The sequence below is a fragment of the Chaetodon trifascialis genome, chromosome 19 (assembly GCF_039877785.1).
Source record: "Chaetodon trifascialis isolate fChaTrf1 chromosome 19, fChaTrf1.hap1, whole genome shotgun sequence".
Lineage (NCBI taxonomy): Eukaryota > Metazoa > Chordata > Actinopteri > Chaetodontiformes > Chaetodontidae > Chaetodon > Chaetodon trifascialis.
The window spans coordinates 10,690,339-10,717,953 of record NC_092074.1 but is presented as its reverse complement, the minus strand read 5'-3'; the positions used below and the strand labels follow the sequence as shown (position 1 = coordinate 10,717,953).

General features: G+C 42.0%; 1 protein-coding gene across 3 annotated transcripts in view; it reads right to left on the bottom strand.

Annotated features, from left to right (window-relative positions):
- LOC139347824 (disheveled-associated activator of morphogenesis 1-like) overlaps positions 1-24,993 on the bottom strand; it is a 44,956-nt gene extending 19,963 nt beyond the window's left edge. The window contains exon 1 of one of the 3 annotated variants that reach the window (XM_070987633.1): positions 24,880-24,993. The gene's annotated coding sequence lies outside the window, so the exon portion shown is untranslated. Of the gene's footprint in view, positions 1-11,333; positions 11,731-24,879 lie in introns of those variants that run through there. The other 2 variants (XM_070987634.1, XM_070987632.1) reach the window with 2 other exon arrangements.
- Positions 24,994-27,615: the final 2,622 nt, after the last annotated feature.

The window sequence follows — 27,615 nt, the reverse complement described above, 5'->3', positions numbered from 1 at the left end:
AGTCCGCGTCAAACTCCACATGCACTGCCTCAATCACCCTGATAATCATCATCTGCAGACTTTCCCTTCCAGGCCCTGACTCAGTAGCTATCATTACACATTTGGTTTGGTCTCGAGCAGCTGCAATTTTATCAGTAACCTAAGAAATGTGTGCAATTCTGTTGGACTCGTGCCACATAAGGCCTGCCCTGTTATCACAGATAAAAATACACAGAGATCAGCTGTCAGAAATGAACAGCATTGATGAGGAGGGTTGAGCACATTACAGAAAGTTTTGTCCTGCCAGGTGATGATTCATAGTGCATCACCATTTATAGATTTCCAAAAGCTCGAGGGTAATTTTGGGTTGGTTTCAGCCATGCTAGCAGCAGGGCTCTAGGAATGGCAATGTCAGGCTGTAGGTTGTTCCACCACTTTGGTCCAAATGATGGTCCAACTTTTTATCTAGCTTCAGCATGAGGAAAAAAAGTTCTTCAATACTTTGTTTTTTTTTACCAAACTACTCAGGTATGAGCCACAGCTTTACTTTGTGTTATGTGCTGATTAGCAAATGATGGTGAACACTGTAAACATTACACCTGCTGAACATCAGCATGTTAGCATTGCTGCTTTGACTACGTTGCCAGGCTCTCAAAGAGCCATTAGCGTGGCTGTAGTCTCTTATTCTTGTTTAATGATACAGTTCTTATTGTGATCTCTTCAACGGGCATTTTGACCTGGGATCAGATTTAACTGAACACTAGATTTCCTTCCCTGGCTACAGCCATTCAACCATTAACAGTGACTTTTTACTCTGCAACAAAAGCTAAAAATTAAAACAAAAGGTAAGATTTTGAGATAAGACAGACCTCGAATATCACTAGAAAACATAAACAGGTTTGATTTGTATCAAATCTACTTCATACTAACACACAGTATAGGCAAAGAGACAGCTCTCAGACCTGCTGGCCTGACTCCAAGCAGGAATAATGGAATAAAGTGCACAAGACCTCTCTGCTGTCTGGCAAAATAAAGACATGGTGTTCAGAGATCCACGAGGACACTGTCGTCAGCATGTCACAAAAACAGCTCTACAGTCTCCCTTCCTGCTGTGCAGAGCGATGTGATGCCAAGTCTCATAACCACAGAGGCTGCGCCGACCTGCAGGAATTTCTGGACATCTTTTTTGGTGACCAGCCGCTCGCTGAACATAACCAAGTTCGCTTGACCTTTCCAAGAGTTTTCCTATAAGTCAGAGGCTTCGCCCAGACAGAATGCATCATAAGCAGTGTGATGCAGTCTAAATTTAACATGGTCAGGTCACATACTTCACTGTAATCAAAGATTGCGGTGCGCTCGGCTCGGTGGGCCGAGGGAATGGACGACAGCTAAAGTTATCTCTTCCAAAAGGGAAAGTGAGGACATTTCCTATGGCAACTTTTTCAATAAAAAGTCAGTTTTGTGGTCTACCTAAATAAAGCCTGATGCCATCACTGTCCCATTTTAGGCACTTTTTTTTGGTTCATCTGTGCTTCTTCTATCCAGAAGCTGTGCTTTTCTAATCTGGGACAGTCGCTAGAATTGTCAGTGACTTTTTCCGACCACCAGAAAAACTTCTGGTCAAAAAATCTGTCATATTATTTACATATTTCACCCTAAATGTTTTTTTTTTCCTGCCAGGGTTAAGCTTGGAGAGGATCATGTGTTTAGTTGTGTGTATGTATCTGTCTGCAGCGTATCTCACATACTAATGGACCCATTAGCCTAATATTTCATGTGCACATGCTCAAGAGCCTCTTTTTGATGGAGCATTGCTATTTTAACCTGAACAGCTCTTCTAGCCTTTCCTGCATTGGTTTAGCAGGCCAGGAACCTACAGACCAGTTGCATGCATTGCCAATCATCTCACATTATGCGTCTCAGCCAATCAAGTTTCTGTGTATTCCAACAAGCATTGTGAGTCAAGTCTGTGAGTGCAATACACACACACTCAGGGGAGAGATGACAGACAACAGTCAGGGAAACAGGCGCGTCAGAGACAAGTAATTTCACATAGTGTGTTCTGAAAAGAGGAAAGTAGACAAAGATAACAGAGCTTTCAATCATGAAGAGACAGACTTTACATGTTCTTCCTATGGGCAGTTCATAACCAGCATGTCTCATATGTTCCAAGACCACGTTCCTTGTCAAAAGCAGCAATGTGAAGTTATTTTACTTCCTTACCCTTATTTTACTTGAAATAAGAAACGAACATTTATTTTCTAATAGAGTACTGCGCTAGGCACAGCGTACACACCTGGTGGAGATCTGCTCTCTACTGAGTGCTCTCTTCTAGTTTGGTTTACATGACACATTTAATGTGCTGATGCTAGCAAAAGAATGAAGTGAACCAAAAAGGAATATAAGCCAAACACTTTCAAACATGAAGATAAAATTTCAGTTAACAATTTAATGTTTTGTTCCAGGGTAAAGTGTGCTGATAATGATTTGTTGCAATGACCATTTAATCAGACACTCTACACATTAGTCTAAATTACCACTTGTGTCTCTTGGTGGCCAATAAACTAGTAATAACTGGCCAAACTGTCAAACCAAACTAACAATGGCCAAATTTATTCCATTGCTAAAATAATCACTGTTCTCTAAATAAAGACAAATGTACCTAAAGTGCAGTCAAAGCTTAAAGTGTGCCACATAGACCATGTACCTGAGGCCAAATGGCCACACATGGGATAAAGTACACAGTAGCTCACTCTGGCTGACACAAAGAATAGTGTATTTATTTTGACACATCCTTGACTTTTCCAAATAGACTACCAGAGGCCTCAGCAGCAGCTGCTTGGCTTCACGGTCACCATCTATTCTAGCATGAAGGGAAGAAGCAATTCAAAGCCCTCTTTGACCATATTAGTCCACAAAACTACCCATCTTTTCCATTAGCTAAAGCAAGCTGTAAACTTTATATAAACTTGTGAGCCAGAGTGGGACAGCGCTGGTCCCCGTCCAGCTGCAGGAACCTGTGGCCATGTGAGGAGGGTACAAAGAGGCAGACCGCAAGGGCAAGAGGGGGAGTATTTAAGGTCTGAACATGCAGACACTGTGTCACTGTTAAGATTGTGTGTTTGCGCTGTAATTGTTAACCTGCGACACCCGAGTGTCGACATTAGCCTCTGCAGGTCGTCTATCAGACGGTCAAGGTTCCCAACATAACAGAGGCCTGTTAGAACAAGAGGACATTCCTCTCATAGCCAGGTGAGCCTTGTGACCCTGAACAACACCCATACAACAACACCTTCCACCGGCTCTGAGAAGAAACACAGATTACTTCCAATCCTGAATCAAGTATGTACAAGTCAAACAGTCACGCCGACGCTGAGCTGTCCAAACAGTAAAAGTGAACAGAATTAATAGTTATTTCCAGGAATTATCCTTGTAGTAGGCATGTTTGAAATGTTAACAGTCTGCTAGTTGATGATAATGCCATGCAACAGCTGCACTTTCCATATAATCAAGAAGAATGCTGTTTACACTGACGTAAATTGACTCTTGGACTGTACTAGAGAGACACGATGACTTCTGTTGGATGCTGCTTACAGTACGAGGCAGATTCTTTTGTACTTCTTCATTCATACACATCCAATAATTAAACCCGCCCACCCATATTCACACAAACACTTCTGTCTTTGTCTCAGGAGATTTCTATCCTTGGATAGCCTTGTTGTCTTCGTGACCATGTGGTTTGGTGGGTGACCTGGCGCGAGTCCAGACTGTAAAAAGAAGCCCAGTGTTTGTGAAGTGAGTGTGAGTCCGTGCGCGGTGCCTGCCCAAGACCTCTCCACCAGACCTGCACAAGTGTCAGGTCGGTTGGAGAAAAGGCAGAGTCTGAGAGGAGCATCTTAAGCTAAACACAGAGAGACACTCACGTTACTTAACACGTGCAGAGCGGAATGAAGATCAGAAAGTAAGAATTCAAAGACGACCTGACACTTTTCATCCAGCTGTCATCTTCCAGCTCCGCTAAGGCCTCTTCTTCTTTTCTCTGATTTGGGTCTATTTTGGTCTTCAGCCTCCTTTGCTGTTCAAGCTTACTTCAATGTTTATATTATTTGCTGAATGGCGTCAGCACTGACGGTTGGTACACGGCGTGCAGAAGAAATAAAGGCTTCTCTGGTGCTGCTATCGCTTGTACGAAAGACAATATTTCAGTGCCCTCACTTGCCTCAGTACTCATACGGTGAATAATCTCAATTGCCCAAAAAACTGAAATTTTTGGTGTTGATAGCCAAACATTTGTATGTGATAATAATGACAAGTCAAAGTCAAAGTAAAACAAAATAAATACGTAAAACATGAAGGAAATTTGCAATGGTATGCAAACAAACAAACAAACAAAAAAGAGTTTCTAAACAAAACCAAAATCAAAGATATAATCTAGTAGTAATCATGTAGTTTAGCATAAAATAACTGATGTCGTAAAGAGATGCTTTTGTTTGCAATTTAGGAGGAAAGTGGTCAAGTTAAAGCTTACGCTAATAAGTCAAAATGTGCTTCACTCAGAGCAGGAATTCAACCTTGGAGAGAGAACACAGTGGACAGTAGTGTATTGAAAACAGATGTGTGAAATACCTTCTTCTGCACCAGCTGGCATTTCACGGCAGTTTCAGGCACTGTGATGTATTTTAATTTTTGATATCTACAGCTGCCTAAATGATCAGTCACACTAATGATGATTAGGACAAGACACAGCAGAACAGCTCTGCTACGTTTCTAACTGAGCAAAGTAGTTCTACAGCCACAGGCGACGGCAGGAACGCCGAACGACAGCATTAGAGCAATAATGACAATGGATACAGGAAGCCCATATTAGACAGCAGAGTTGCTTCACCTTGAATTGTTTTGAATAGAGCTACAGCCACATCTCTCTCAGGCTCAAGTGCTATAATTAGCAATAATTTACCTTTCTAAAATGTCCTTGAGCAAGACACAGACTCCCTCTCTCCCTGCTCCAGGGACATTGTTCTGTCTGACCCTGACCTCTGAACATTCAGTGGAGCGAGCAAATGAAAATTAAGTTTGTCACAAAAATGGAATTAATAATGTGTCATGATGCTGTTATTATCATCATCCTTGGATAATGCTATTGCTCTAACACCAGCCAGCACACATATATAAATAATTTCATGTGTTGTTTTGAGTTTAGATGCACTGAATAAAAAAATATGAGACCGCTGCAACTGTGTTATAGGCAGAGCAGAAAGGCATTTGGTGCACAGAAGTTTAATCTTCTTTTCTGATTTAGGATTTGGGATGGATCAGACTTGCAATTTCATCATCATCATCTCATAGCAGTATTTTCAATGCAAAGCATTCCAATAGTGAAGGTAGTGCTGTTTTATTGCTCTATACTGCATAGTGCAGTGTTTCTCACGCTGACAAAAAAAATACAAAAACCATTGAGCATAAAAGTGTACTTCTGTTGAAAAAGCCACTGTGGTTTAGGGATTGCAGTGCGCTTTTTGGAAACCCCCACGACTGTTGTGCACGACACTTGGTAATTTATTTTGGATCAATTTGGACAGCTGCAAACAAAAGGCTCAGGAGTCAAACAGCGAGGGCTCATAGTAGTCCTTTCATCAAAACACGCTGCCTGAGCTCGGAGCTGCCTAGCTGAAAATCAATGAGCAGCCCACTATTTGGACACGAGGCAGTTGCTTAATCTGTGAAATTCAAAACTGTTTTGACTCAACCACAAAATGCTCGATAGTAACAACAATCAAAAGTAATAAAACAATCTCCATTTCTCAATGCAGCTGCAGAGCACATACTGCTAAGCTTCTTCCCAATGCAGAAACCCTAAATCCTCCACATGGTTTTGCTGAAAGCCAACATTAGCAGCCTCTAGCTGAATGTAAACTAATCTATTGATCAACCCATGTTATTCCTTAAAACTGGCTAAAGCTACTTGGCAATTATTTTTATGTCAACCATGGGGTTTCTCATTGTCTAATTTTCTCCGGTTTCACTATGGTACAAATGGCACAGTGGTGCCCAGTTGTCTTGCACAGCTGGATAGCATACCGTTCATTCTGCCAGTCACTTAATGGCCCCCTAAGTACATGATGAGTAAACACATGCAGACTTGGACACACATCAGAAAATAACTGGGCCGCGATATAAATACTGACTGGCAGGTTAAGAAGAGATTAAAATCATTCACTTCCCAACAACCACCAGTCAGACAACAGGCAGCCATTAAAATTGTTCTTTGTGTGAGAGCAGCAGCGTTAACAGTAGCAACTAACTGTTCAGCTCTGTGTGCTCGTGTGCATTTACGTTACAGGATTGTGTGTCAAGATATGACAAAAGGCATTGCCTCTCGAGCATTAATGTCACATGGCTGAGGGAGTTGTGCTGAAGTGGTTCTCAGATTACAGGATTAACATACAGGGACACAGAGAGAGAGCAGAGAGAGGGATAACAGCACAGAAACAGACAAGGGAAGCATTTCTCCCACCAGCTGATGCATTTTATGCATGTCTACATGGCTGTAGGTTCAAAAAAGTTCACATCTTGGAGGACTTTGAAGAAGCAACAGTGGGTTTGTCACAAAGTTGCTGTGAGCTCTGACTGCAAAACATTGCATATGATGGAAAGTAATGTGATGTAATGTCTTTTGGTGTGGTAGTTTTTCCAGTTTTTATGACGACACATGCCAGCGTGCACACTGATATATGTGTTAATTTGGCCCAACAGAGCACTGCTGCACTGCTTCCACTGCATTCTTTCTAAACCACTATTAATATTGGTTGTGCAATTAAACAAACTATATATAACATGATCAAAGGAGAACTACCGAAACATCTTCATCAAGTCTGAAGTTACTATATAGTGCTGCTAAGAATTCATTAATCATTTAGACATTTATCAAGAAAGATCTGATTCCAGCTTCTTAAATTCAAGGATCTGCAGATTTTGTCTATTTATCATTCTGACTTGTTTCTGACAGGTTGGTGGCACTGATCAAGCATCTCCTTGAACTGTGGAAAACGGTGATGGGCAATTTTCTCTTTTCACACAATTAATCAAATAACTGGAAAAACAATTGCTAGTTGCAGCCCTAGTCTGCTTGCTCCTCATAAACACTGCATTTTGGTGCTGAGCCCAATTTCCAGGGGCTATTATGACAAATGTTACTACTGCTATGAAAATGTTTCGAGCTATAATTGCACCCTGCATTGTGTTCAAATACTGAGTAACAATGCGGTAGTTTTCTATTAAAATGGATGCAGTAAAAATCTAAAATGATGTCGGCGAACTGTTTTGAAACTTAGGCCGGTATCAACATAACATTTAATGGCACACAATAAAGCTAACTACCATTCTGCACCATGTTACCAGCACGCACACACACGCGCACACACACACGCACTGCACTGCCTGCTGTAACTGAAAGCAAAGGGAACTCTATTAGCCATGTCACATAGAGGTAATCCAATTGCTTTCAACATCCTTGCCCATTACACCAACTCGTGGTCTTCACACGTTTCCTTGGGAGACATTGTCACAGTCGGTCTGTGATAAATCAGATTAGTTCAAGACCAGCTTCTGTATCTCAAGCCACACCTGTTTTCGACAGTCAAGGTTGATAATTTGGTCAAAAATGATCACCAAACAGGAATGAAACACAAAGGCTGTGACGAGTGCTCGCTGACTAACTTGCTGTGTTTGTTCCTCTGGCTAAGGCCACAGCATTACTCCATGAATGCAGTGCTGATAAAGACATGTTTGTCGGATACATTGTTTTGCTGCCTGGGAAAGATTCAGTCACTGCTGAATCCAATTTGCGGTCCACTCTAGCTTTTTACTACTTTCTTTTTCCTAAAGAAATGGTCCATTTACTGGCAGACCCAGCATATGTTTGTTTTAACTTTAATGAGCGATGTATTACAGTAGCCAGTTTTGCACAAAACTAGAAACAATACCTCTAATCCATTAAGATACTGGATGCTTTGAACATCTGTGTGACCACCCAAATGAATTTGTGAGGAGAGTTCATGATGATCTAATTACCTATGGTCACAGATTAGATGAAGAAATAACTCATTTTTGAGACTGAACGTTATCTAAAACACACTGGACTCCTCCACGCCTTAAAAAGTAATTCAGTGGTATTCCCCTTTTCTTACAAAAATGAATAATAGCACAAAGCTAAAAAAATTTACATTTAGGATTGGGGAGTGTGCGGCTGAAATGTAGGGAGGACAGAGATTAAAAAGCAGGTTAAAGGCTGCTGCTCTTTCTGCAGGCAAGGTTGTCAAACTTGTTCTACAGACAGCCTCTCCAACCCCCCACTCTTAACATGTTAGCATTCTTCCTCAGGTCAACCCTTCAAGTGGAGGTTAGACTCGGGGCAAAGAAGGAAACTACTCAAACATGTGACAAAACCCTTTCAGAATTTCATCTTGGTCATCCGGGTTCGGGCTGTTGGCTGTGTGTCACAACAATGAAAAAAAAAGAAGAGTTTTAAACTTAGCTCATAAAACACAAGCAGCCCTCATCAAGTTGCTTCATAATTGTGAAAAATCAGCACAAAAAAGGCAATGTTTAAGACATAGCACAGATGTTGACATTGCAAACAACTTGCCTATTTGGTAACAGCAGCTTAACTTTTATGATCCGTAGCTGTCATGCAGGTTAAGTTTGGGTTATAAATTACAAGCCTGTTATAGCCTGCGATATGAATCTGTAATTCTGACTTGTATCCACTGCGTTTTGGATGTTCTGCATGTGCAGCTCCTAACAAGTCTACTGTAATGTCTTTAATCTAATAAACGAAAGAACATTCAGTGAGCAGATAGTGGGGAAATGTGTTATCATCAAGACTGGGGAATCAAGAAACTTCCATTCAGCATGAAAGAATGGCCTGAACCGTGTTATATCTATCAGATTATAACTATGACAGCACTCTCTGGTAATCAGAAAGAGAAAATCCTACCAAGAGTGTTTGTATATGTTAGGCTAATGCAGATTAAACTAGAGCAGCAATTCTCAATTATGGGCACTTATACCCTAGGAGGTACATTTGCATGTGACAGGAATTCACTTGGAAAAAGAAGTGTGATTTTTACAAATGTGTCCACATATGGAGCCAGCTGTGACATCCTTCACACCAAGTGTTATGATTGAGAGTGTGTGAAAACAAGTTAGCAAGTGAGCAAGCGAGCAGAGAAGCTGAAACAGCTCATGAAAAGCAATGTCTGTAAAGATTCTCAGTCAGCCAGGTCATGGTTATCCAAGGAGGGTTGAAGTGCAACTGGACTTGGTCCGCTTGCTTCTTCCGGAGTTTTACGTTGCATGTGACCATGTGAGCTTTATTTCAGCAGCATGGTTGCTATACCACACATGAAAGTGGTAAATACAATGCTTTTTAAGTAAATTAAGTTTTCAACTAACATTTAGCTGTTAATCAAGCTGCTTATCAAGCTAGTGTCATAAGAAAATAATTAATAAGACGTTAAATCAAAATGAATAGCACACAGCAAGATAAATTGTTAAAATGCTGTAGATAAAAGAGGGCTGACATTAAAAGTCATGGATAAATAGCTGAAACGTCCAGCTTCTGCTACTCCGAGCCGTAATAGTATGGATGCAAACTTGACCAAATCAACCAAAAAAGTGAAAATTAATTAGCATTAAAAAATAATTTCCACGTTTATATATTAATAAAATCCTGTTTAAAAATGAATCCAAATGAACACATCTGAAACATGATGAGTGGTTTGATGAAGCGGTGCTTTAGCTTATCTGATAGAGTCGATACATGTGACAAAAAGGATGGAGACAACTGAGGTAGACGATCAATAAGACCATCAGCATAACAAGAGAATCAGTACCATCATCGAATCTGTGCATCTCTCTCCACTTAAGATTTGATTATTAGAAGATCAGCATCACCGTAAATTAGTGAATGACAGAAAACTGGGAAATAAGAGAAACGTCTGGGTATCAAGAAAAAACAGAAAAAAATAAACCTTTGCAAAATGTCGACTCTGAACGACTGAGAACATCATAAAGCACCAACAGTCTATGTGGCTGGAACAGTAAATATTATCATGTGCATCACAGCTGGACACAGGCCAATATGAGTCCCAGATTCATTCCTGAGCAGTATAACAGATAACCTCTCAGATCATCAATAATGGGGTGTGGACAGCGTTGTAATCTCTTCTAGGATACCCTGAGCTGCAGCCTGTCCTTTAAAAATCCCTACCTCTTCCTCAGTTGCTATGGAAACCAGAGCAGTGGGTGACGGGTGCAAGCTGGGTGGGTGGGTGATTTAATGTAAGCCCCTTCCACCGCACATTACCCTCCTTTTTAATCTGCTCTGGATGTTTATAGGGGAGAAAATAGGATTGTCTCTCTAATTCAGTGCACAAAAACAAATAACAAAACCCATCAAGGATTACAGGGGAATCTAGCTTGCCATCACTCAGAGGCACCATGAAATCCTACAAAGATGAGCTGTCAGTCCTTTGTAATGCATCAGTCAGTGTAGTCTTTATATGCAATGTAGCGCATACTTAGCCTCTCGAGAGGAGCTGAGGTCTGGAACCTGAGAAGGATGGGCAGCGACAGGAAATGGGAGAGGTGAATGAGCAGACCCCTCTATGCTCAAGGTGACTTTCCTTTTCATTGACTTGATTATCTGCACTCCACCCCCATCATGGAAAAAAGTATGCCATCCGCTCTCTCTCACACTCACTTGACACTGATAACGGGCTGCATTCGCCAAACCACAGAGAGAAGCTAGTGGGAGGTAGTCGCCTGTAGCCTCTGTGTGTGTGTATATGTGTGTATGTGTGTGTGTGTGTGTGTGTGTGTGTGTGTGCACATATTTCTACCACCACCTCACCCTATACAGACCAGCCTTGTCATTACGGGGCATTCCCCGTATACGCAGGACAACTCTCTCACTGCAAAATCAGCCCCAGGGCCCCGTCTGAGCACCCTGTCATCCTCCCCCCACCCCCCCTCCAGTTACTACGGCAACACTGTTTTCCGCACTGACACCTCCTAATTAGACAGACATGACACATGCACCTACGTCTTGGTGAGAGGAATCCAGCCTGCATCCTGAGGAGTGATAAAGCAAACCAGCAGCCCCAACTCCCCTCATGCACACACACACACACACACACACGCACACACAGAAGATGATAGCCTCAGACTATCTACCGGTCACATGCAGCCTATACACACACATTCCAATCAGCAGATAGCCGGCTCCTGCATCCTTTTCCTTGCACTCATTTGATTACAGGGTAGAATAGGCAGATTCATTGAGCTCGTCTTACCCTGTCCAGGAGTGAGCTCTCTTCTGTTGTGCTCTGGGCATTCCCTTTATATCCTCAATTCACTGCAGTATCCTGCTTTCTGCACTGTTGACAGAAAAAAACACCGCTCGCACACGGCATGCAGCTAGCATTTTTCTGCGCAAGGTATGTGATCCACGCAGGTTCAAAGTCGTCTGCTTGAGATTGGAATCCGAAAGGCTGTCAAAATCAGCTAAGAGGAAAATCCCAGTTAGAAAGAGACTGCTTTTCTGTGATGGCACGGGGGGCAGACAAGGGATAAACTCGCCATAGAGCGTGAACTGCTGTTGAAGAGCCTGCGAACAGCCAGCTGGCCGGCGAGAACTTCTCCTCGGCGTATCCACTCCCTCCCTAACCTCCTCTCTCTGCAGAATGCTGTGGGGGCAGAGGGGACAAGCACAGATGTTACTGGCTCCAGGCCACACCCCTTTTCAACACTCCCAATCCTAATAGGATGCAGCCGAGCCATGGCCGCCGCCCAGCTCACCCCCTCCCCTCCCCCCTACAATGGCTTTGGACAAGTTGTTTAGGGTTTGTTTGGAGAGCTGCAGGAAGGGAAACAAAGCAAAGGTGTAAAACCTGCCTGGTGTATATGTGGGTGTGAGATGGGTTTCGGAAGAACTAAAGTAATGTCAAAAACATGAATTCAGAGAGAAAACAGAAGAGTTTTACTTGCCACCCTCCACCTTAAACTCCTGTGTGTAATAAAAACACATTCAGCCCCAGAAACTGAAAACGCTGCACACATCCCATCCAAACAGTCTGGCAATGTTGAGAAAACTGCCAAAATATCCAAAGGGTTTCAATCTAAACAATCCCAGGCACTCCCACATGATTTACAGCACAAGCATCGCTCCTGTATCTCAGCTAATTACTGACTCACAACATCCAGCATCCATAAACATTCCTGCATTGCAACACAGTGATATTTTTTGGACTGAATGAACACCGCAGTAATGGAAATGTGTAAGGAATTTGGTTTTCTGTGGAGGATGCTCATCAAAAAAGTTTTTCACTTGAAAGAAATGTACACAGCATCACAGTAATTTGGCTTTTTGCTGCAAGATTTCACATGCAAACCAGTAATATAATAATATAACTATTTCAGTCCTTCAGTTCACTGTTTTCCAAGTAGCTTAAGTGAATAAGTGAAGGCACAAAAACAAAAGCACAAGACCCCATTATACCACTACTGCAATAAAACTCTGTGGTTCATTTAGACATCGACAGACTTTCTGTTCTTCCTTTTCCCTTAAATTTTGAGCAATTTTGAGCGATGAAGCTCAAAAAAGCAGCAAAAATGATCATTTCATTCCAGGATCTACACACATCGTTTTGAATACAGTGTGCATTCAATGAAACACGAAAACTGAATGAGAAAGCCAAACTAAACTAATATTTTCAAATACACTGATACTTGATATCATCAATGAGAATACTGCGAATACTGCTTTTTACCTTTAGATAACGACTATACGAGTATCCAATCAGGCTCTGTGTTGGCAGATATTCAAGTCCTTTGATAATGGATAAGTGTCACAGACAAAAAAACAAAACAGCATGAGAAGGGTGTTGATTCAACACTGAGGTAATTCTTGGGGCTACTGCATCTAACCCAATTACTGCTTTGTCCATCAAGAGCTGAGAAAAATCAGACGTGTTCTCATGCAAGAACAGAGGTCATGCACCTGATTCAGGCCCTTCAGGTTTCCATGCAGGTGTTGACAAAATAATTGTCATCAATCAGTCATTAACTTCCTGTTCTTCAGAAGTGAGTCAGGCATTACAGGCAGTAACGAGACGTCATAGTGCTTTCGTTGTAGACTTTGTTATTTAACCCAGCTTTGTCCAATCAGCGTATGCATCAGGAAAAGTGGCAGGAACACAGCAGAGTATCATATGCCCTGTAACCGAGACTGTGGATTTCCACTGCTCGCCAAGAAAAGTCTGGACTCGGACACTTCTCTGCCAAAAGGAAGTCGCAAATCAAACTTAAAAGAGAAATTCAAACTTTTTCCTCAACAGCTGTGAGTGAGCACTCAGCAACTTCCAGTATTAAAAATGCCGCCTTATTTTTTCCCTTAACCATAAAGCAGCACAAAACAATCAGTTCCTTTAACATGAGTATGGAGGTTCAATATGGTCCTTCTACATAATTTTTGAGAGTATTCAAACAGCTGCCTCTCGCTGCCATTTGGAAATGCCAACGTGTAAAGTTGCCTGCGGCTTTAAGATTTCTGGACCACTTCCAAGTCACATGTCCTGCTAGCTGACATAATACAATCTTCTCAAGCATTGCAACTTTCTGCTTAGATCTGAAATGCCCATTTTTTGAGACTCCGCTGTGATCTGATCTAAGAAACTGGGCTTATGTGAAACAGTTTATCTCTGCAGGGCTGGTGTTACAGACATCAGTGGCGAGCCGCGCCAGTGCAGTCATGAATAGATAACAGTGGAAGCTGTGCAGTCCTGGGTAGCTGCCTCTAAAAAGAATGTCATGCAGCTGGAATAACAGACAGGTCCCGGTTCTCATGCGGGGCTTCTGTTCTGGTGGGACGGATCATCCATGTCAATAAAAACCAGGATTGATGTTTTGGTGAACTCAAGGCCACCAGGTACATACAGTGACATCATCATTGGGAGTTTTGTCTGTCCAAGTTTTCAAGAACTCACAGTAATCAAAGTCTCTATGTCTCTAACACTAAAGCCAGAGAACTTCACGAACTAGAGATTTAGGTTTTTCTAACCTCCCTGTTTCTGTCTGGTATGAATGAGGACAATGTCACCACCAGTGGATGCTTTGGATAAGGGAGCTTTAACTATCATGGATCCTCTTGATAAAATACTGATCAGAACAGTAAGAAAATGAACATTTACATCAGGCACAATAAAGCTTCAGTGACAAAACACATGACATGCTCTTCATTCCAGCTCTGGGTCAATGATTTGCAACATCACATTTGAAGGTAGGAAGTAGCTAACCTGCTAAACATACTCTGCTACTAACAACTCAAACAGAAACTGAAGGCCCAAAAACACTGTGTGAACCTTTTGTCTCTTTACTGCACTTTGCTCTTAGTTATTAAGCATGTATGAGCAGACAAATCTAATTTTTGCCTGCTGAAAATCAGACGGAAAAGGGTAACCATTTGTTATTGACAGGTGAAGAGGCAGACAGGAAACGGGGAGAGACAGGTATATGACATCCAACAATGGCCTCTGTCTGGAATCAAACCAGTGACGGTTGCAAGCATTCGGCCATGTGGCACCCACTGTATGATTTTGTCATGTGCTGGCCAAGGAAGCAGGTCAGCAATACAAACGGCACATAAATGCACAATGCCATTAATCCCAAGCATAGACACAACAGTTCTCCACACATTGCCTTTGGGACACCATATTTGACAGACAAGAATGATGTTCTGTGTTTAAAGCTGCTGAAGCTTGCAAATCAGTTCGCAGCACATTAACAGTGATACAAAGAGGCATGGAAGTCTGACTGGCTGCAGACTGTATGACCCCGGAAAGTCCAGCTGTATTACAGGCTTGTTGATGGAGTTTCTCTGGTCATACAGGAAATAAAAGGGCTTTGGTGAAATGTTAACCATTCTGCGTACAGTGTGAAACATGGGTTGTGTCAATAGCAACACGCACAGGGACTGATAGAAACAGTGGGAAAGAAGTATACGCAGAGAGTCCTCGAGTGAAGCACCTCAGAGTTTGTGACAAAGAAGAGAAAATTCTGCTGTATAATAATGATAAATATAATTTCAGCAGAATGAAGACTGACAGCTCCTACATAAAAAAGACAGTCTCTCTGACTGCTGTGAAGGAATGTGTGAAGGGGGAACATTATATTATGGCTCGTGTCATGTGGTGGAAGGAAACAAGGCTACACCGTACATATGTTTCATTCAGGGTGGGGCCATATCCATAAATTCCACTCATGCAGCCCTTCCCTTGCAGGAGATCGTAACGATCACAAATTAAATGCCAGGATTAGAAAGGGTCCTGTTGGTTTCTACCCACCCTCTGGAAGGCTTGTAATTACCCCCTGGAATAGAAAGGTCCACACCAGAAGGCCCACGCGACTTTCTGCATCCACTAATCTGTAAAACGCAGCAAGCATGACGCAAACATGAAAAGGAAGTCCAAGTAAGGATACAACACTTTACAGTTTAGACAGAGGTGAAACGTCGCAGTGTTTGTGAGAAAAAACAGCAACAAAATTAAAAAAAGCTAACATGATGAAGCACTTCAACTTTCCAAAAAGTGAAAATTCAGGCTTGTCCTTCCACAAATCTTAACTCAAGGTCCACCAACCAACCTTTTTCTCCGAACTCTGAATTTCTATCTTCTTCTTCAACCCTACAATATTTTTAAAAAGACTTCTTTATTCTCAGCAAAAAAAAAACAACAGAGAATTTAGAGCAACAAGGAGGAAAGATCTTCCTCGAAGAAGTGGACGGCACTGCTGCAAAAACATTATGAAGCATAAGGCTGCAGCTGCAGTGAACGTGCTTGTAACGGATTGACAGAATTTGAGGGTTAAAAGGCTGTGGCTTAACTTGTTGATCCCTCCAGATGTAGGCCAGGCCCGTAGCATGGAGAAAGTAGTGGTTAATGTTTCGAGCACAGAGATAAGAAAGAGGGGCACTGAGTATTACAGTTAGCATATAAACAGACAAACATATCAAACAGAGAAACGTTAATCCAGCATAATCCAATCAGTATGCAGGCTGTTCTGAGGGCGAAGACAGCTTCAAAGTGCAGTGCGGCTATTAGCTAATGTCACACATGGATACTCTGAGAATTAGTTCACCAGACTAAATCCATGAGAAAAGGTCTGAGGTCTCGGTCTCATCTTTGACTGTCAACACGGATGTGAGAGTGGTTCATGGCCAGCCAGACGCATGACTGACTGACTGACACAGAGGCAAAGCCTAAGGTGAGACCAAGCCCACAGACAGTGCGCGGCCATCTTGCACGGCTGGGTGACCGAGTTACAAGCTGCTTATCTCAGAGTGTGTCATAATCTGAGCGGAGCAAAACAACCTGAGACCAGATCAGCCAGAAAAAAATATTAAAGTTATACTGAAGCAGAATATAAAATCTGCTGGGCGGCGCAGTGAGAAATGAAACCAAAACACAAACAGCAGAAAAAGGATGTTCGGGGATGTTAACAAGGACACCTGCTGTTTAACAGGACTGACCTGACAGCCCCTGCCCTGTGGTGTCTCAGCTATCAACGACACAAACGACACAAACACACACAAACTGTGTGCAGGGTAGCAGTGCACAAAACAACCCCAAACTACACCATAATTTAAGGTTTAGAGCAGGGAAAGTCGAACCTGTTCTTCTAATGGATCACCTCAAAATCCTAACACTGGTTTAAGTATAACAAGTTACATAACTGTGAGAGAAGAAAGAAATATGGATGCGGACAATGGTCGCCACTAAAGGCTGTAATACAATCACTCCTGAGGAACATTTAGCTGTTGACGCAGCTGGTTTCGTCTGACTGCATGGCTGTTTTGACGGCTTCTCTACAGTAATGTTATTGCACAGATATGCTATACTGTGGGAACCTGCTCGTTGTTGCAGCAGCCTCAAACCCTGCCCGAGGACACCAGGACACCTTCTGTTCCTGGAGGGAAGACGGTGACTACTGTGGCTATCTTTAAGACAAACAAAGAACATTTCCTACCTGTCAATATGCTGCACGAGGAAAGGCTGAAGACAGCAGGTTCAGCCTGTAACAAGGCTGCAATTCAGTGCTTTGGGCTTTTCGTGACTGTTATTTGTAAGAAATCACAACGTGCTTTGCAACAAAAATGACAAAAACAAAGGTGCTCTTTTTAAAACAATCTCAAATTCTACAAATTCAATAAGAATGTGCATGACTGACATTACCGACTCCAGAGGCGCCAACTCAGTTAACAGTAAATTACATTACCATGGTAAAAATACCAATGGCATCTCAGCTAGGAGGTATACAAATGACAGAGAGAGAAAACAGATCTACCAAATCAAGCATTTATTTCCATATGCTATGCAAAGGATGATCTCAAATCAAGGCAGGTTAACTCCATGCATGACCAGGCCCAAAGAATTAAACCTCTTAATCCTTTCTTGTTGTGAGCTTTTGAATTGATAACATTGCATCAATTTATGAATGAAACAAAGATAAGAAATATAGCCTAAACATAATTTTTCAACCTTCGCTCTTTCGCCTGTCAACTTGTCAGAACTTGAGTGTGCTTTCTGGAGGGTGGGGCGGCATTTTAAAGAGCAGGATAAAGCATGCCGTGCTCTGGCACAGTCTGCTACTGAATCTGATACCTGTCGGCTGTTCAAGGCCTGCTGCACATGCTTTGGTTTGTGTCTGAGGAGGAAACATGTTGGCATCTGACCTGTTCCAATCGAGGAAATGAATCAAATGGGATGCACGGCACATGCTGCAAATGCACATGTAATTCCTGAAATGGCCCACTGAGCATTTCAAAGCATTAACATGTACCCTTAAGGCTTGAAATGAGAGAATTGTGATTTGTGAGGTTGTAGTTGAGCTTTGTCAGGCACAGACATCAAAACAAGCTTTATGTTTTGGTCGCATGAAAGCGTCAAATCAGATGAAGGAGTCTTCACCCTCAGAAACTCACAGATGCTGCAGCAGTCACCTTTTTCATCTTTTGCGGTTAATCCTCTTTGTTAACGCGCCCTGATTTGATAAGACATATAGGAAATGGCCTGAACTCTGGCATTTAACTGTTCAAATGCTGTTATACGGGCTAAGTACCGGAGGCGAGCATAATGAGGACGGCTTTGATGTGTTGAACACACGTCAGCTTTCAGTGACTGAGCTGTACCATAACTACAAGCAGCAGCCTGAAGTGATGACTACGCAAAATCTCTGTCTGACAAAATGCTGGCGTCCAACCAGCTGGAAGCTCTCCTGCAACAATAAAAAAGAAAATAAGATAGTGAGCTCACAGACCCACCAAATCTGCAAACTCATATAAAATTCTTGCTTTTGGGAATTAACATTAATAATGAGACCTATAGACAAAGGGAATAGAGGCGAGCAAGGGTTGAAACATGAATCCCACTTGGCTCATAAAACCCCCCTTCCATCCTCCCACACCAGCATCTCGGTTATGGGACTCCCCCACACTTGAACACACGCACACACACAGGACAGGACCCACATGCGTCCTTTGTTTGAGCTGCAGCATGGCTACACTTTTTCCACATCTTGCTGCTGAGGCTCACAAGTAATTAATTTTGGTGCTCATTGTCATGATAATCTGAGATTTGCCTCAATTCTCTCAGTCTGGCGAGGGAACAGTCAGTTTCTAACTTTGTTAACTGCATCTGAATGCCACTCTTAAAAGCAGGAAAAGCACAGCAAGGCTATTAATTAAAAAGCTGCATAGCCTGACAAAAATTTAGCGATTAAAAGACTTCAGTCAGAAACAAAACCAAGCAACCCAGTATAAATATAGCATCTGTCATGTGACATACTGTAACAGCCTGAGACAATTATGTCACTCCACATAACAAGCACTAAACCAGGAAAGACCATTTCCCAAAACTGAAATGTTTATTAGTATATAGTGTATGTACAACAGCGTTGAGCTGGGAGCAAATACAGGACTAAATCTTTTCAGCTTTGAGTGAAAACCCTTCAGTTTACAGCTCAGTATGTGCAAAAACACTGATTACTCTGCCCTCTGTTAATGTACATTTAGAGAAGTTATCACTTATTCTGCAATGTGGGTTCATATATCTCCAAATAGAGATTTTCTTGGAATAGATTTACTCTTGTACAATATACAAAATAAAACTGATAATTAATAGAATATGAGATATAAAAACAGAGCTCAGTTGATGTCCTGCTTATCTCACATCTAAAAACACGTGTGTGTGTGTGAATGAGTGATCACATTATCATGACCTCACATTAAAAGCTAATATTTGAATTACTCTGGGGTTAGATTACTTACTATCCATTAGAAATACCATAATATGCTTTGAAGTGGTCTGGTCGATCAGTTTGTTTCATAAAGGAAACTATCTCAGCAGGCACCAAAAGTAGCACAGCTTGTTCTGTGCTCTCGAAGGTACAACTGCAAGAAGTTCAGATCCTCCCAAAATATAATTTCAGAGGTCACCCAGTTCTAGTTATAGCACCATAAGACTGCAGATCAAGGCTTGTTTCTCTGGAGGGAGCGTGCTCTGTGGAGATGAGTCTGTGCTGCAACACCAGTGACTGGGCTGGACTTTGGAAAAGCTCAACACACCTAATAATTACACTGTTTTCAGTGGATGGAGGCCAATGTGCCAACTTCTGCAAGCATGTCAGGACTGACACTACAGTCTTGACAGTGACACGGGGCTCTTCAGATTTGAGAATCTTAGTCATTAGAATGTATAATGACAACAAATAAAACATGACAACTGCAGTGTGAGTGATTTTCCCATCAGTTTTTGTACTAGACTCCGTTCACATCATCTAAGCAGCTGCGATGCCTTTTTACTGCTAGTAAAAACAGGGCAAAGAGTGATTGACTTACCAGGAAGGATCCATTACTCACCAGAAGGCCTGAAGGCCGTCAACCTAAAGCCCATTAATTAAAAATCTGCCACCACTGAGTGGTTGAGCTTGAAACAGGGTGCACTGCTCTTTCACCCCTGAACAATCTGAAGGGTCAAGAGTCAGGGGGCTTGGGAGGGAACAAGCAGTGTGCAATCATCGGGTGGGTATCTACACTCATCTCAACGTAAATGTTCAGGATACACTTTTGTGCTTTCACTGAAAGCATGGTGGTTTCAAAATGTAGTTGTGCCATAACATAAAAAATACTACTTTCTGTGCAAGGCTGTAAGCAGAGTTCATGCAATATACAGTATGTATTCTTGTCGAAAATGATGTCTGTTACAACAGAAAAATTGCCACATCAGGATCTATCACTTATTTTTTCTCTCAGAAAAACTGTTTAGCTGAGGTGGTACTGTGGTTTTGTTTTTGCTTTCCTCTCCAGTAAATGATGTTCAGCAGCTTTCCATCAAGCTCAACGTTAGGGGTTAGAGAAGCTTTTGGTGTGCGATACTCAGAAATGCAAACTGAAACAAGCTGAGGGGTCTGCAGCTGGTCCACAAAGCAACAATCCTCAAAATGTGAGGTTGGGTCTTGGGTGTGGCCAACAATGGCTGCCTAAGCCCAGCTGTCCCAACAGCGAGGACAAGTGCAAAGCCAGGCCAGACTGGGGGGCAGGGTGTGGCATGGCAGGGGTGCCATGGTGACGGAGCAGGCCTCAACAGCGAAGGGATGCTAAATGAAGCCATTGTCTGGCCCAAGTGAAGCACACCGTACAAAGAATGGCACATTCAAACACTCATACAGGCCTATTGTTGTGGCGGGCCAGCGGAGTGCTGCTGGTCCACAGTTTATCCCACAGGATCCACTACACATCGCACAGAGAGAGCCTGATCTGAAAACATGAAGATCTGACACCAGCAGGAGCAGCAGGAAGCTGACCTGGAGGAACCTTTCCCCAAAACAACTCCAAGGACTTTTGAGGTCACTTCATCGATGCAAACATCAGTGAACTGGCCTAAAGCAGAGAACAATACACAACATTCTGCTCTTGAAGCTCATTAATGTGTATCAAATACAGGTGAAACAATCAGTCAATCCATGGATAAATAATCAGCAACTATTTCTGGTTTAGTAATTCTTTCAACATTATCAGCTTCTCAACTTAATTTTCATTCTTTTCTGACAATCTGTCAACCAAATGATTCATGGAGAGAAGAATCAGCAGGTTCATCAAATTAAAAATAACTGTTAGATGGAGCATAAATGTGACGTGTGCATGGTGATATAATCCTCTGTCACGTAAATGTATTAGTGAGATATAGTCTCCCAGAGAGAAAGAAGAGAAACTGTTTGTCCAACATTGCAATAAAACACGTGCACACCTACCACGCCCTAATATACCCAAGCACATTTAAAGGTGCAGAGACCACAGTACATAAGTTATGCAAATGAAAATTCACTGACAGTAGACAAATGTACATTTTCTCACGGTATTTTGTCATATCGTCCAACCCCTTGTGTGGAAGGGGACTTAAGATGTGACACAAAGAGCAAGAGTCAATCTTTAAGCCGCGTCAAGTCACGATGGACTAACTGGACTTACTGCATTCTCATATCAGCATTCTTTTACTGACAGTGCCGGACGAGTCATACATATTTCACTAAGTATGTACATGGGCTAAATAACAGGTAATTATAGGGATCAACACATGTCTAATGCATGTGAAATGCACAGTGATGATTTAACATGACAGCAGTATCATTTATATCTTTAATATAGCCCAGCATGTTAAAAAGAAAGCTGACATGACAACTGGCTTCTTCTATAAGGATGTACATTTTCATTATTCTCACTGGGAAAACAGTAATCACAGGGCTGTGGTTCAACTCCTGCCTCTGTACATTAAGGCCACCACAACATCCAGAAAGCATGCTGACATATGGTGGTCTTCAGGGCTCAGCTGTGTTACAGCCACTCCTAAATGACACCCACCATTGAAAAAATAATTAGTCTATACCTCCCCCCTGTTGTTGATGCTGTCGTTTACTCTTTCACTCTGTAGTGGTTAATGTGAGCCAAGGAAAGGGGAAGGCTGCCCCTCCGCCCCTGTGAAACATAACACTAGGTTCATTAACAGAGTTCCCCAAGAGAGGTTTAGATGCGATTGTGTGCTGACAGGCGGAAGAGCACCAGGTACAACACACTACCACTGTTTGTGGACTCACAACTTTGATGTGATTGCTTTACTCTGTGGAGATCTGAATGGAAGACCTTTGAATGGTCACCACTGACAAAATGTTAAGACAGAGCATCTTCAATCCCAACAGATAAAACTGACCGCTGTGATCTCCAGATCTTCCCCACTGCCGACTGAAACTGAAACTGAGTCACAATGCTGCAGTCGGTTTCACCAAATTATGTTTCCATCAGCGGAAGCGAGAGTGTTCGTGTGAGGGGAATTGACGAGGAACATCAACAAACGACTAGTGCCAACAACACAAGACGGAAGCTGCTGTCGCCGAAGGCTGTGCTTGTGTTGAGGAAACAATGATAGCTCCTAACATAGCTGGCATAGCTCCTAACAGCAACCAATACACGGACAAACACAGAGCGACAAGCTTGTCAAGGTACATGCAACGCCTTAGGGCTAACTGCTGGATAGACAAACTCCCAACCTATGATGGACTGTTGTGACGATCCACCATTAAAACCTTATTACAAAATAAATAAGTACTGTAGATGTAAAGCTCCTTGAGGTAGGAGCAATGCATAACGCATTCATTCCCACTCACTGTCTCTCTCTCAAAAACACATTGACGAGACACCTGCCTGTGAAGAGCCCGTCCTCTCCAAGCACACTCTAAATCACTCCCGAGTTTATGAAGCATTAAAATCATGAACACCTCAGCACAAATTTGTCCAAAACTGATGCATTCATGTTAACTCTGATAAGTTAGTCTCGCAGACCAAACTTGTCAAATGAGTTACTGGCAAGCATGTAAGGAGCCTAGCTAGTAAGGAATAACTGCAGTCAAGTGAGCCACTACTTGCACAAACCCGGTCAAACCAGCCGTTGCTTGGATTCTGATGAACGTGTATTTGCTCTGCTATAATACTTGCTTGGAGCGGCCAATAAGGATGAAAGACTTGGAGTTATTTGGGACTAAGTGAAGCGATGTATTTAATGTGTTACACCAATTAAAGGCCACCAACTGCAAACCTGCCAATACTTGTGATAACTCAATATCAGTCAAGAATATGGACCTACAGATAGATAAAGGTGAGGTTTATAAAAAACGCAAACCACTTGGGAATTGCAGTTACGACAAAGACTAATCATCTGCAATGTGCACTTATTCAGAAAAACAAGCCACGCAATTCAAATGTCAGGGCCTGTCCAGGCTGATCTATAACAAGCCAACTCCCTGTCTGAGCATTACCACTGTGGACAAAATAACAGCATGGTACATCATGTAAGACTTCTCCCGTGTTTACAGTGAAAACATGTCTGCAGCTCACACCACAGCAGTAAGTCCTCTCACAAGGCAGCGGCCCATTACAAGCACGTACAGGCCCCTCAATGATTTAGAGCATTTTAATTCTTGGGAATGCAAGCCTTTCCTGATAAGCGTCTAACTCGGAATAAAGCCTACCACTAGAATGATTATGCTGTGATAATCCCTGTGTTGTGCTCTCTGACTTGACCTGTAACTTCATGGCTTCCACAAGTGTATCACTCCCAGCAAAGCGATACAACCGAATATTAACTCAGAGCAGGTGAAGTTATCATATGTCTGGCCGGCTCCACAGGCCAGTCCTTTTATCAAGGGTAATGTGGCAGCTAGGGCCCTTTATGAGGGCCATGCAGCTCTTCATGAACTCAATTAATCAATCAAAAGTGAACAGCGTGGTAATGGGGCATGTAAAGAAATGATCAACCCTGAATATCAATAAAGACATAGATAAAACATTATGTTTTAGGTGCAAAGTCCTTGTTATCCATCACATGTGTATGCAAGTCTAAACCAAGACTGTGAAAGCAATATGGAGGTTATCAAGCATCAGTGGGCCTGTGTGCCTTCAGATTACAGCCCCACTCATAAATCAGCCAGATATAATTGAACAATATTCGCTTACTCGAGTTTAAATGTCCCACATCCTGGTCACAGCTTTTCAATAAATCAACTGTCAAAAATGTCTGTTTTTATGTCTTAAGGCAATATATACATCAACCAATACATCTATTTGCAACACTACGGTCTGACTACACTACATAAACCGGGGCAAACTACTATTTATTAGCCAAAGTTACATCTCAGACTCCTGCATCCAGCATTAAGCCGACATCCATTCATACACGTTAACAGCAGTGCTCTGTCCATCTTCGAGCGTTACGAAGTAATGCTATCTCAGTGTGAAGACCACACAAAGATACAAAAACAGACGTGACATCTAGTTAATTAAACTACTTTTCAACTTTTTCCGCACTTTATCTGCAGGAGCCCTCTCAGGGACCCTGGAGGTGCCCTTTGGGGACAGTCGTTTGCCTCGTTCGGTCTTCATCTGAGGTGGAACCCGTTGGTTTTGCGTGGACAGGTCAGCGGAACAACACACAGAGCAGGCAAAACAAAAAAACTATTTGCAAAAAGATGCAAATGTCATCCGACTCCAGCCTGTTGACTCCTGTCTAGACCGGCTTCAGGCCGCTGAAGCTCTATCAGGAGGCTCGGAAAACTCAACAAAAGACACCAGCAGCTTCCATAAAGTCGCCACGGCTCACGTTAATGATGGCTGCTGTATTGACTGGCCACACCGGTATGGAGGTCACCACCAACAACGCAACCAAACCGCCCGGTGAGGCGACTCGCGCGGGTATTGTTTCAGGCGTTCTCTGGCTTTTGTTCCAACGACAGAGTTCTTACCTCGTCACTACGGACATTCCTCTTGTTTCCTGTGTCCACAAGTTCACCAGGTAAGCAGAGAAGTACAGCAACAGAAAAACACACACACACACACACATTCAGCGCAGACGGCACAGAGATGATCCACAGACTGGTTGGTCGGGGCTCGTGATGTCATCGCTTTACTCGAACAGCTAATGCGCACGCGCCATCCTTTGTTGGTCCAGTGCTTCATGGACGTTGTAGTGAAAGTTATAAACTTTGCTCTTAACGGAAACCTTTATGTTTACATGCTTTCCATCTGTAAATCTTTGAGTAGCCATGGTTTATCATTGTCTGTTTCCTGCATCGTAGGATTCCCAACATGAGACTTTTTCTTAAAAGCCTTTACATACAGGTGTGTTTCCAGGTGCTGACTTAGAGTCCATATTAGATTTGCTGATTAGTCCAGCTACAGAAAATTCAGGGGATCTACAGTGCAAAGCAATAAACCATTTAAATAATTTTGCAAGGTATAAAGTCTAAAATGTGCTTATTCCAGACTCTCAAATGTTAAGTCTCTGCCAGTATATGGTAGTAAACTAGATGTGTTTGTCAGATTTAATATGTCAACTTGGCTTTGTGAAATTATAATGGCCATTTTCAACTTTTTTCCCCCCTGACATTTCATTGACCAAATAATCAATCGATAAATCAATAATAAAAATAAAAAGTTGCTGCCCTTGTCTACATTCATATATGACCTCATGTAAACTGGATGTCTGTGTCATCCTTATTGCTAAATCCTAAACCATCAAGAAATCTTATGGAACTATGGAAATTTTGTTTACAGTTAGGCTTGTTTAGTCAGGGATACCCAGAGGCATTTTATTGTCAACATCATGTTTTTCCATGACATAGTTGTAGACCAGGTGTTGTTCCAGTCCTGAGAGCGACTGGTCAACAGACTCAACCATGGCTGTAATCCAGATGGTGTAATGTCTCCATCTAGTGACTGAACAGGTGTAAATATTCAGGCTACACGCTGTGACAGCAGGTAAGCCATAGCTAAAAAGTACTGACTGGAGTTTTTACACCACAAACCTCAAAATATCATTTATCATTTTCAATATCAGAAAAATGTAAAAGCTGTGGGTTCTGTACATATTCTGCAAAACATATATGTAATGTATGGTGTTGAGGTATTTCTCAAAATCATGTCTACAACTGGATTCTGAATTTCAAGATTTTGAAGGATTCTTCAAACAAAAGCTCTTTTCTCTGTGACCAATGAGTCACATTATTCTGTAGGAGCAGTGTGTTCTTGTCAGAGTCCTTCTAATGTTACAGAACACATTATGTAATGTAAACATTATACTATGCATATTTTCGTCTGTCTCAGTGATCCTGTTGCTCTCTTCAGCTTCCCTCCATTTAATTCCCTGCAAGGTGAAGGTTTCTGGGTGGATGGTTGACCACACCTGTAATCACAGAGCCTTTCAGCCTGTTAGTGTAAATATGTGTGTTCTGAACTGATAAAAATCTGACTTGGATCAAATGTTTTCTTTTTGAAACATGTTGTGTCTTGGAGTCAGTGTGCAGATGTTACTTTTGTCATTGATGCTGCTTTTTGAATAGCTTCGCACCTACATGACGTGTATATTTACACACCTTCAGTTCACCCAGCAATTCTGACATTTTTACCCAAAAAAAAGCCATAGTTTCTTGTGGCAACACTGCCACCCTGTGGCTAAAAGTGCCATAAGCCACTCACAGGACAATATTTTTAGACAATAGATACTTAGTTCATAGTTGATCAGGTAGACTATGTTAAAATTAATGCAGTCTAATACAACAACTCTGTATTATCTTCATGAAGGTTAAAATATGTTTTTGTTCAAACTTAACAGGGACTATGAATGAACTTAACAATGCAAAGGAGTGCAAGATGGAGTATAACACCTCTTGTTTGTTTGATGCTGTGGACATAACCACCCAACATCCTTCATCATTGCCGTTCTAGTATCTACACTCTCTAGTGTAATGGCTACTACATAAACACACACTTTGTTTTGATGTTACTGGAACTGCTGACATACGCATTTATTATGTATTATGGGTTTTTTTTTCCCCCTGCAGGACTGCTTGTGATTTACTTTAAGTACAAATTTTTGATGTGTTCTGCCCCCCTTGCCAAGAATTGCTTGCTATTTTATAGCAAGCAATTCTTGGCACACTGTCATAAATTGATGAGCATGAACATTTACCACCAGAATACAGTATATTATGGCTGGAGTGCACCGGAGCCAAAACCAAGCACCAACAAGCACCACTGAAGATTGGACCTCTAATGAGTTTCTGCCACATACCCCACACAGTATATTGTATCTTGTTCCAATGTTCGTCCACAACATGGTTCGACATGTTTGCCACTTGGCCTCCATCACATCTGGATCTCCATTAGGAATGAAAGTCGCAGTCCAGTGTAGGAGGTTACTAATGTTTGGTTTTTATATAAATCTATTAATTCAAATATATGTCAGTTATTGAGATTACAGTTAGTATTGAAGTTGTACTGGGCTGCAGTAAATGAGAATGTTTCTAATATTTTGTTCTCCTACATTTTTTAAACAGAGTGAACTTATCTGTTTGCTGTACATCATGTACAGCTAATGCTATATATAAGAGTACAGTTACACTTCATGATGAACAGTGGAAAGGTTTGAGCTTACACAGTGAGCCACAGTGAAGCACAGATGGTGGCTGAGGAGCGAGTGA